We start from the raw sequence: 11809 nt of genomic DNA, 5'->3' as shown, positions 1-11809 counted from the left end.
TATTTCATGATTTAAAATAAATTTGGGTGTCTAAAACATTTATTAAAAATGATATTGCAACTATTTGAATAAAATAAAAATATTCTAATTTCTTGTAAAACAATATTTATAGAGTCATCGGTAAATAATTTTTGGTAATGTAAAAGCTAAAAAAAAATCATACGTACTATAATACAGATAACCGAGATATGAAATTTACTTTACAGAGACTCATGGGCCCACAAGGAATAAAAGTGCACAAAGGCAATAAACCTACAGTTTTTGGAGTAGTAAAGCCGACTATAATCCCTGACGATATCTGCTATCCACAAGCTACCTCGGGCTTGAAATGGTTGAAAAGGAGGGTGGTGAGATTATAAAATCTCAGTGAGTAAACAGATACCATCTAAACCATCTAAAGTCGAGTAAATGGAGACAATTAAAATAAGTCATCATACTGTAATTTCATTACCTTTCAACTCATTTCAACAAAATAAAATCAATTCATATAAATCGAGTAATCAACATGGCTTATGAATTTCTTAAAACTTTGGCTCGTGCCAATATTCATACTTGGTGATACCTTGCGTCGGGCATCCAACCGAGTCTGCCAAGGCTGTTAAAAAGTTATGTACGCATAATCATGTTTTTATTTAGAAAACATAGCCGTTCCTTGGAGTTGGCTGAGTTCTCCCTCATGTGGTGGTTTAGCGTGAAGTGAACCCTAAACTTTACCCCAGGAGATACCCTACGCGCCTCTCCAATTGAGGTAAGAATATAATGGAGTTTATCGTACCCCTTTAAAAGGCTGGTCCACAGAAACCCCCTACTGCAGTGACTAATTAATATATAATCCACTAATTTAATAAAATTTGCAATAGCATGACATGCAATTATTTTATTTTACAGCCTTTCAAGGCAAATCAACAATTCATACATTTCTAGCACATTTGCCAATTCAACCATTCATGCCAATATTATCATAAGCCAATCAATTAGAAACATAAATTCACAATACATCAAATGGTCTCTAATTACTCTATTTTCAAAGCCATCATTAAATTTCAAGACAATTTATAAAATCATTTCATTTAATCACATTTTGTTTATAAAACCAAAAATTTATCATTTAACCTCATTTTGCATAAAATCACAAAATCGAATAAAAATCACTTTAGATAATTACGACGATAGTAAGGTTACTCACTGTACTAGGAGTTCGATATACTCCTATTCTCAGTCTTTGGGCATAATCTCTTTAGCCTTGTTAGAGGGCTCACCACCTATACATCATACGTGACACAAATTTCAATAAACTGTGTCAATTCATCATAAACTATTTCAGGCTCTATAAATCTATATGAATGCACGAAATGTGATGCAAAATGTCAGAATAGTCGCTTAAATACGGTATTCAACCTAATTTGCACTATTCTCGGTGTAAATGGGCTAAAACCTCCAATTTAACTCCAAATCGATTTATTTCACTTTCTACACTCCAATTATACTTAAAATACCTCAATGACTGTGAATATGATTCAATTTATCAGTCTGAACCATAAATCACACATGTTTATACATTAGGTAAAAATTCAGATTTTCATGCCAAAATTTCCCATTAAATTTCTAGCCTCACCAATCATTAAATACCACCAAAATATCATGAAATATCATCAATTTCTGCCTCAATATCCTCCCTAGAAAATTCGGCCTCTTGTGGGTTTGTGAAGAACAAAATGATTCCATGCTAGATTTTCATACTTTCCATTACCAGATAACCAAAAACACTTAATTAGCTTGAAATCTAGCAAAATCAATGCTCAAAACCTCTCCTCTCAAATTCGGCTAGCATGGTTTCATCATGCAAACTTGAGTTCTAAGCATGAAAAATGAAAAAGAAAGCATGGGTAGTATAAATCACAAGATAAAATCATAAAATTTTACCTTTATTAGCTTAATCCCTTGAAATCCCACGCTTTTTCTTCAATTTTCCCACCTAGGGTTTGTGTTCTTTCCTTTCCTCTTCACTTCATGCTTTGACCGGCCATATGGTTGAGACTAAGAGAGTTTTAAATAGATTTTACAAGGAAATTCTAGAATAATCCAAGCTTGACACATGGCATGTTTCCATTAGTCCATGTGTAATACTTATCCATTAAGCAATCTCTCTCCACCACATAAAATGTTTTAATTATCCACAATGTAAAATGTTAATGGCTGAAATCCATGTGCATGACAAGTGTTAGGTGGTGCAAAATTCCAAAATTCCAACTTTGCCCCCGGTAAACTCGTAAAATTACCGTTTTACCCTTGAGACTCCAAAAATGTTAGATTTTAAATTTTTCACATCTCAAACTCAAATCATACTCCAATGAGTTAAATGTGATCAAAATCTTTTCTAAAAATTCCTATTTTATCCTCGACTGACAAAATTACCATTTTGCCCCTAGAACATGAAAATTCCAAATTGACTCTAATTGAGTCCTCAAACTCCAAATCATCATTTTAAGTCATTTCGGGGTTTTAAAATTCTCAATTTCATGTTAAGATCTCTATTTAGACTAGTTCGAGGCTTAATTCAACTTAATAGTACCATTTGGTACAATATCGACTTTTGACGATTTTTCGGGGCTTTCCAAGTATGCAAGCATATTGTTAATCACATGAAGGATATGGCAAGTACTTTATAAGGTCGGGCTTGATAGCACTACCCCCCTTAAAATAAAATTTTGACCTCAAAATTTCATTTACTGAACTTAAAGAAAATATGGGGGTATTGTCTTCTCATCTAATGCTCGACTTCTTATGTCCTCTTTTTTTATAGGGAATTTCAATTTGTTCACCTCATTTACCTCCAATTCAACTTGAGTACTTCACTTATGTCTATTATTATCCTTTAAAATTAGATCAACAGTAACATTCACAATCATGATCTCTTATATCAAGACACCAAGCTTGTTCCATTACTATCATTAAACTTGAACCATAACTCCATCTCAATCATACCAATTTCGATCGCACTTTATACTTATTTAGGTATACCAATCACTATCTTATTACTTCATTCCATATCAAATTTCTTGACTTTCATTCATTTTTCCTATCCTCATACACAATTATGTAGTTTACAGTATCATTAACACGCCATACTCATTCTTGTACATATCCTCAGCGTTAGGGAAGATTAATGGCTTCAATTATTTCCACATACTTCATGTTTACCTTGCATTTAGGAAATTTTAATCTTTTTAATCCTATTAATTCATCTCATAAGGCTTAATCGCACTATAGATTACATTCCCTTAACTATTTCTCCAAAATTCCTTAAGTCGCCATAAATCGACTTTTGATAAGATTCTTGATCGTTACTTTATCTATACAACTCATCAAATATATTGAGTTTATATCTTGAACCACTAAAACCATTCTTCATTTTAGTTGGGTACATCACTAACTCCACACATACATATACACGCATATTCAAATGTCCATATTCCTCATTATGTATGTGGGTTTTTGTTTTCAATTGCCTTCAGACTAATTTCTCTTCGTTCATTCCCATCCATAACCAAGATTCAGTAGAATAATCTTCATAATTCATACAAATTCTCATCATGCCTGTGCATAGTTCCACATCATTTACATACTTATACTATCTTTTTATCATTTCCAATTGTATGCTTAAGTTTCCTTATGCTATATATCATTGCATCACAATGTCATCTCTATTGAATTATAATCTATTATGCGTGTATGCTTTATAATCCCATTGATGCCTCAAAGATTTATCTTAACTTGATCATTGCATCTTATGCAATACCACAATTCCTAAGAGTAATCCTTTTTCCTCGATTATCCTTCATGCCTCTACATTACCTTGTATCCTCATTGCATTCCGATATTGATTTGTCACTTAAAACTCAGACTCATTTGAATCATGTATGCCTCAAGCATTTCGAATTCCAATTTCCATAATATATTAGGAAAGTTTCATTATCCAACTGCATTATCAAGGTTAACTTCAATCATCTTTTGTTCCACTCTTTCATACGAATATAACATCATTCTTCCTTAACCAATTTACAAATTGTACTTGAAATTGCAAGACTTAAAACTAGATTCTCCTTAAGTACTTTTCATAATACTAATATCACTCTCAGCTTATAGCTTCCTTTTTATAACCACATAACTTAGTGCTTTCTTTCACGAGATCCATGGTAGAACTTCTCTTGAGTATTTCCTTGGGGATATCTATCTTAAACTTATGTCTCACACCATGTGATCACTTAACCCGTAACTTAACCATTTATGTGGCATCCTCTTCGGGGCCCACTCTAAGGTATTGTTATGTCTGGATCCCCATCACTTGACTTACTCGCTTCCGTCTCGCCTAAGGGCGACACGACAGGCCTTGCAGGACCTTATCGCCAAGTTTCGAACCCTAGACTTTTTGCTCCCCCCAAAAGGAATGCCTTTAACCATTTAAGCTTTAACTCATTCATATCGAAACCTTCCAAAACCTTAAAACTCCAATGAACAAAACTTAGAATCAAGTTCAATGACTTTAGGTCAACTCGTAAATTCAACTTCACATCTGTCTCATTTTATTCATGCGTCCTAGACATGAAGTGTTCTTAGCACCGCGGCATGGTGGCGTTGGAGTTTACTTAATCAATGTTATTCATCTATATTTAAGGTTACTACACTAATCATTCTCAACTGTTTGGTTTCCCTTCAAGCTTACGTCACAATTTCCATAACCATTTATATCCTCTTGTGCTTATCACATATAATAGGTAAAATAGATATTTTCAAATCCATCTCACCCTATGACACTTGTCAACAATTAATAAATCCCACTTTAGAATACTCTTCCATATTGTATAGTAACTTCACCATATAGTATCACAGCACTATGTTCCTCTATTCTACTATCATGCATACTCCACAGAATTTAATTAGAAAATTTACGTACCTTAACTAATGCTAATTCCATTTAATCATATCTTAAATACTCCAAACTTGTAAATTACAACTCTAAGTGTATGTCCATATATTGATAATCTTTATATATTTCATGATCATGAAAACTACAACTTACAAACTAGCTTTCTATCATATGCACACTATTAGAACATTAATTTCAATATGTTTAATTCTCCTTGGGTGATATGTTAAGATCATTCTTGGATACATTTCCATATTAACATTGATATGCCTTTACCATAGCATTTAGTGCAAATTTGATGAAGGAATTGTCTCCAAATAACTCTTAAATACATAATTATCAAATTGTATACCACTAAATGTTAAGATCTTGACTTTATTCATCAATAACCAATCACATTTATTAAGTGAATAATTTACTTAGTTATTACACCTTGCCTTTGCGATCATAAGATCAAAGTTGTCCTAAACTTAGGATGCAGAAGTTCTCTCTCTTAGAGTATATCCAAACATCAACATTTTCTAAATTCCTTGCTCTGGGGAGATCACCTTTAAGACTGATCATTCGTATCATAGACCACACTTTGAACCGAATACACTTTTAAATTGATCTTTCAAGTAATTCGTATATCAATCTCAATTATAGAACTTCATATGGCACTTAGACTAGATTCGACATTTCCAAGTCATTTAACCTCAAGCTGCCAATTCCACATCTAGTCCTTTAATCCCTTGGCTCCTCCTTACTATGCATAACAAAGTTCAAGCTCATCCTTAGAGCAGATTTGTTTACTAACTTCTTACTTCATGACCACACATCAATTATAGTAATCATTGATACTCACTCTCGAGTTAATTCACGTGCTTATATCCATGAACTATAATAGGTCCAATCAATTCTTGAAATCTCACAATCGCTTAATTGAAATCAACACCAGTTCCCTCTAAGCTGCTGTACCTATTCAACACATATTCACATATAAAATATTTCAAAATCCCAACACCACTTTTATATGGGCATAACAAGCTCAATTAACATAGTGTTCTTATCTTCATGCACATAAGTATGGGTTTACTCTTACCTCAATGCTTAATTTATACACTCCAAGTGAATTACAACCATCACTATTCATTCTAATCAAAGTGCGCCCCTTATTACCATTATCACACGTGCTTTTTTATATTAACCCCAATACAATCCATAGTCCCTAAATCTTTTTTTTTAATTGACAACCATGAATTCAATTATAACTCTACCAATTGAATAAATTATCACGGCCTATTAGTCCAACTCCAAATTTCTTCATCCTTAATCGGAGGGATATATCATTTCATTAATCTTTCATTAGGAGCATTCGTTTTAAGATCTCTCTAACACTGGCTCGTGTCACCGGTGGCATCTTAAACCCGAACAACGACCCTACTTATGACCTTTGCATGACATTAACAAGGAAGTGGATTATTGGGAACAGGAGTTCATATAGCTCTTTGTCTATGACTTATGCTCCCATAAGATCTATAAGAAGAAACAAAACGAGTCTAAACAACTCCAAATTCTATATGCAGATGCACGTATTCTATTCTATTAAACCTAACTTAACTTAACTTAACTTAGGCCACACTGACATTGTAACTTTTTTTAAAATGACTTTAAAACCAAAAACTCTGTGCTCTGATCTTTAAAACCAAAAGCTCTAATACCAATTAAATTGTCACGACCCGGTACTCCCTTCAATCCCGTGACAACCGTTGCGACGTCCTGGTAGACATTCGTTACCCGGAGTGCCAACCGGAATCCCGCAAGGCTTTAGTACCATTTTTCTCATCTCCCCTGTGAGTAATCATCACTAAACCTCGTTTTTAAAGAATTTTAAACTTTTTCCCCTTCAAAATCGTGAAAAAATAATTTTCACCTCATAGGGGCGTTTTCGTCATTTTTCCTCAAAATTTTTCTAACCCGACTAAATATGTAGTAGATGAGTGGAAAACACATATTTCATGATTTAAAATAAATTTAGGTATCTAAAACATTAATAAAAATGATATTGTAACTATTTTAATAAAATAAAAATATTCAATAAAATATTCTAATTTATTGTAAAACAATTTTTATTGTCATTGGTAAAAAAATTTTGGTAATGTAAAAGCTAAAAAAAATTCATACGTATTATAATACAGATAACCAGGATATGAAATTTACTTTACAGTGACTCGTGGGCCCACAAGGAACAAAAGTGCACAAAGGCAGTAAACCTACAGTTTTTGGAGTAGTAAAGTTGACTATAATCCCTGACAATATCTGTTATCCACAGGCTACCTCAGGCCTGAAATGGTTGAAAATGAGGGTGGTGAGATTATAAAATCCCAGTGAGTAAACAGATACCATCTAAACCATCTAAAATAGAGTAAATGGAGACAATTAAAATAAGTCAGCATATTGTAATTTCATTACCTTTCAACTCATTTCAACCAAATAAAATTAATTCATATAAATTGAGTAATCAACATGGCTTATGAATTTCTTAAAACTTTGGCTCGTGTCAAAACTCGTACTCGGTGATACCTTGCGCCGGGCATCCAATCGAGTCCGCCAAGGCTGTTAAAAAGTTATGTACGCATAATGAATTTTTATTTAGAAAACATAGTCGTTCCTTGGAGTTGGCTGAGTTCTCCCTCACGTGGTGGTCTAGCGTGATGTAAACCCTAAACTTTACCCCAAAAGATACCCTACGCGCCTCTTCGATTGAGGTAAGAATATAATGGGGTTTACCGTACCTTTCTAAATAGCTGGTCCACATAAACCTTCTACTATAGTGACTAATTAATATATAATCCACCAATTTTATAAAACTTGCAATAGCATGACATGACAATTATTTTATTTTACAACCTTTCAAGGCAAATCAACAATTCATACATTTTCAGCACATTTTCCAATTCAACCATTCATTCCAATATTATCATAAGCCAATCAAATAGAAACATAAATTCACAACACATCAAATGGTCTCCAATTACTCTATTTTCAAAGCCATCGTTAAATTTCAAGACAATTTATAAAATCATTTCATTTAATCACTGTCAAGACTGACCATATAAAATACTTGCCATGTCATTCATATGATTGACAATATGCTTGCATACTTGGAAAGCTCCGAAAGAAAAATCGTTAAAAGATGACAATGTACTAAATGGTACAATTAAGTTAATTTAAGCCTCGAACTAGATCAAATAGAGAATTTAAAATGAAATTAAGAATATTAAAGTCCCAGAATGGTTTAATATGGTGATTTGTAGTTCGAGGATCAATTTGGAGTCAAATCGAAATTTTCATATCTAGGGGTAAAATGGTCATTTGCCACTTAGGGACACAATGGGAATTTTTAGAAAAGATTTGTTAGCCCATTTGACTTATTGGAGTATAATTTGAGGGTTTGGTAGTGAAAAAGTTTAATTCTGATGATTTCTAGAGCGTAAGGGCAAAAAAGTACTTTTACCACCCGCGGACAAAATTTGAGATTTTGAGAGAATTTAGATCAAATTTGATAAGTTGGAGAATGGTATGAGTATAAGGGATGAAAAGTATGTCTATGGGCAATTTTTCAGTTTTTGGGGCAAAAATGTAATTTTTGACTTTTACGGGGACAAAAGTGTAAATTTTAAAAAATTACTCCACCAAGACTTTGGATAAGTCTGAGAATTTTATCTAAGCTATGGATATGTGGGACAAGTGTATGGTGAAAATTTGGAAACAAATGGATGGCTAGAAGTTAAGGAATTAATAAAACAAAAAAAATAATAAAGTAATATTATATTATTTTAGCCTCTAAAAAGGTCAAAATTTCCAGAATTTTCATCTTCATCAAGCCGTCCAAACCAGGAGAGAAAAGGGGGAAAAGAAATAAGAACCCTAGTTGAAAAATTTGGGGAAAATCAAGAGAAATCAAGAAATCAAGCATTAAAAAGGTAAATTTCATTGATTTTCCTTGTGATTTTCACTACCCATGCATTTTTTTCTCATTTTCATGCAAAATTAGAAAGTGGGTATGGACACCCATGCTTGCCAAACCTTCATGGATGAGTTTTGAGCTTGAGTTTTGGTTAATTTTAATTGAATTAAGTGATTTTAGTTAGGTTATATTAAAATATAGCAAAAATAAGCTAGAGAAATAATTTTCTCCCATTGAAACCCACTATGCCGAATTTTCTAGGGGAATATTTGCTGCTGATCTTGATGTTTATTTGAGGAATTATGATGAATAATGATGAATTATGAGCCTAGAAAAATAATGGAAATTTTCGGAGCAAAAATATGAATTTTTACCCATTAAGGGTATTTTCGTAATTTACTATCGAGACTGATAATTTGCACCACACTGAGGGACATTAAGTCAATTTGGGTGCAATTGAGGTATAGAAACTGAAAAAAATTAATTTGGAGTTTAAATGGACGCGTATATCGATTTATCAGGTAAAAGATCGAAATAGGCTAACACCGCATTTAGGCAAAAATTAGACATTTTGCACTTCATATCATGCATCAGTAGTCTAAATTAGTTTAATTTCAATTTAGTACCAATGTGGTAAATTTCTCGATTTTGTACTATGCCAACGTGGTGAATCCTTTAGCAAGGGCAAAGAAATCGTACCCGAGGAGTAATAGATGGAGTACCCGAATTTAGTTTTCGGAAACAGTGAGTAACCTTACCATCATTTTAATTATCTAAAGTATGTTTTTATTCAATTTTGGTGAATTTTATGAAAATGAGTTCAAATGCTAAATTTTTATGTTTTGTAAACAAAATGAGTTTAAATGAAAATATTTTATAAATTATCTTGAAACGAAAAAACGATTTTGAAAATAGAGTAATTGGAGACCACTTGTTATAAATTAAATTTATTATTTGAATCGAATGGCTTATGACAGTATTTGCATAAATGGCTGAATTGATATTTGTGTTGAAATATATAAGATATATATTTAGCCTTGAAAGGCTGTGAATTGCAATAATAGCCATATCATGTTATCGAATTTTATTGTATGGTGGGTTTGACCTGCTGTAGTGGGTTGGGTTCTATAGACTAGCCTATTAGAGGGGCACGAAATCTTGTTATATTTTTACCTCAGTTGGAGAGGTGAGTAAGGTAACTCCCGAGATATAACTTTTAGAGTTCACTTCGCGCCAAACCACCACGTGAAGGGGAACTCGGCCAACGCCAAGGAACGGCTATGTTTTCAAAATAAAAACATGACTTTCTAATAGCCTTGGCGGACTCAGTTGGGATAGCCTTCAGCCAAGGTATCCTAGATAACTGAGTATGATAATAATTTTTGGCATGAGCCAAGCTTTTTAGGAAATTCATAAGCCATACTGATTACTTGCTTTAAATAAATTGATTTCATTGGTTGAAATAAGTTGAAAGATGATAAATTACAATTTTATGAAATGTTTTAATAGTCTCATTTTACTCGACTTTACATATTTTGAGTGATGTTTGTTTACTCACTGGGATTTTATAATCTCACCACCCTCATTTCCACCCATTTTAGGCTCAGAATAGATTGTAGATAACTGATATCGGCAAGGATTACAGTTGAACTTGCCACATCCAAAAACTGTAGGTTCATTTCTTTTGATACTTTTGGTCATTCGTGGGCCCACGTGTCACTGTAAATTAAATTCTATACTTGGGTTATCTACATTACGATATGTAGGAATTTATTTTTCTTTTATGCTGTAAAAATTATTTATGCAGTGTTCTTAAAATATTGTTTTATATGGAAATTGAATATTTTATTTAATATTTTTATTTTATTCTAATAGTCATAATTTCACTTTAAACGAATGTTTTAGACATCCAAAATTATTTTTGATTATGAAATATGTGTTTTCCACTTACATACTATACTTTTAACTGATTTTAAGATTTTTGGGATAAATGACCAAAATACCCCTGTGAAACGAAAATTATTATTTTATTTGTTTAAGTTGGAAACAGTTTAAAATCTTTTAGAATGTGGTATTTGGCAACAGTTACCCACAAGGGAAATGAGAAGCTGAGATTTAAGTCTTGCGGGGTTCCGGTTGACATTCCGGGTAATGAATGTTGATTGAGACGTCGCGGCGGTTGTCACGGGCTCGATGAGAGTTCCGAGTCGTGACAATCACATTTTTTTTATAAAACCAAAAATTTATCATTTAACCTCATTTTCCATAAAATCACAAAATCGGATAAAAATCACTTTAGATAATTAAGACGATAGTAAGGTTACTCACTGTACTAGGAAATCGATATACTCCTATTCCTGGTCTTTGGGCACAATCTCTTTACCTTTTTTAGAGGGCTCACCACCTATACATCATACGTGACACGAATTTCAATAAATTGTGTCAATTTATCATAAACTATTTCAGGCCCTATAAATCTATATGAATGCATGAAATGTGATGCAAAATGTTTGAATACCCGTTTAAATACGGTATTCGACCTAATTCGCTCTATTCTAGGTGTAATTGGCTAAAACCTTCGATTTAACTCCAAATCAATTTCTTTCACTTTCTACACTCTAATTATACTTAAAATACCTCAATGACTGTGAATATGATTCAATTTATCAGTCCGAACCATAAATCGCACATGTCTATACATTAGGTAAAACTTTAGATTTTCATGCAAAATTTCCAATTAAATTTCCAATCGCACATGTCTAGGTGTTGAGCCCTCTAACAAGGGTTAATAGATTGTGCCCAAAGACCGAGAATAAGAGTATATCGAACTCTTAGTATAGTGAGTAACCTTACTATCGTCTTAATTATCTAAAGTGGTTTTTATCCGATTTTATGATTTTATGAAAAATGAGTTTAAATGGTAAATCTTTATG

General features: G+C 32.7%; 1 long non-coding RNA gene across 2 annotated transcripts; it reads right to left on the bottom strand.

Moving 5' to 3' along the window:
• LOC108662531 lies at window positions 773-1967 on the bottom strand. Of its 2 annotated transcripts, none has more exons than XR_001928414.1 (3): window positions 1924-1967; window positions 1187-1262; window positions 773-805 (listed from the first exon to the last, which is right to left on the bottom strand). It is a non-coding gene; the product is annotated as an uncharacterized LOC108662531 (long non-coding RNA). The 2 variants fall into 2 exon arrangements; XR_001928413.1 differs by having other exon boundaries at window positions 775-808.

Source organism: Theobroma cacao, chromosome 6 (genome assembly GCF_000208745.1).
Source record: "Theobroma cacao cultivar B97-61/B2 chromosome 6, Criollo_cocoa_genome_V2, whole genome shotgun sequence".
Lineage (NCBI taxonomy): Eukaryota > Viridiplantae > Streptophyta > Magnoliopsida > Malvales > Malvaceae > Theobroma > Theobroma cacao.
The sequence above is the reverse complement of the archived record's forward strand: the minus strand, read 5'-3'. Positions and strand labels throughout refer to the sequence as shown.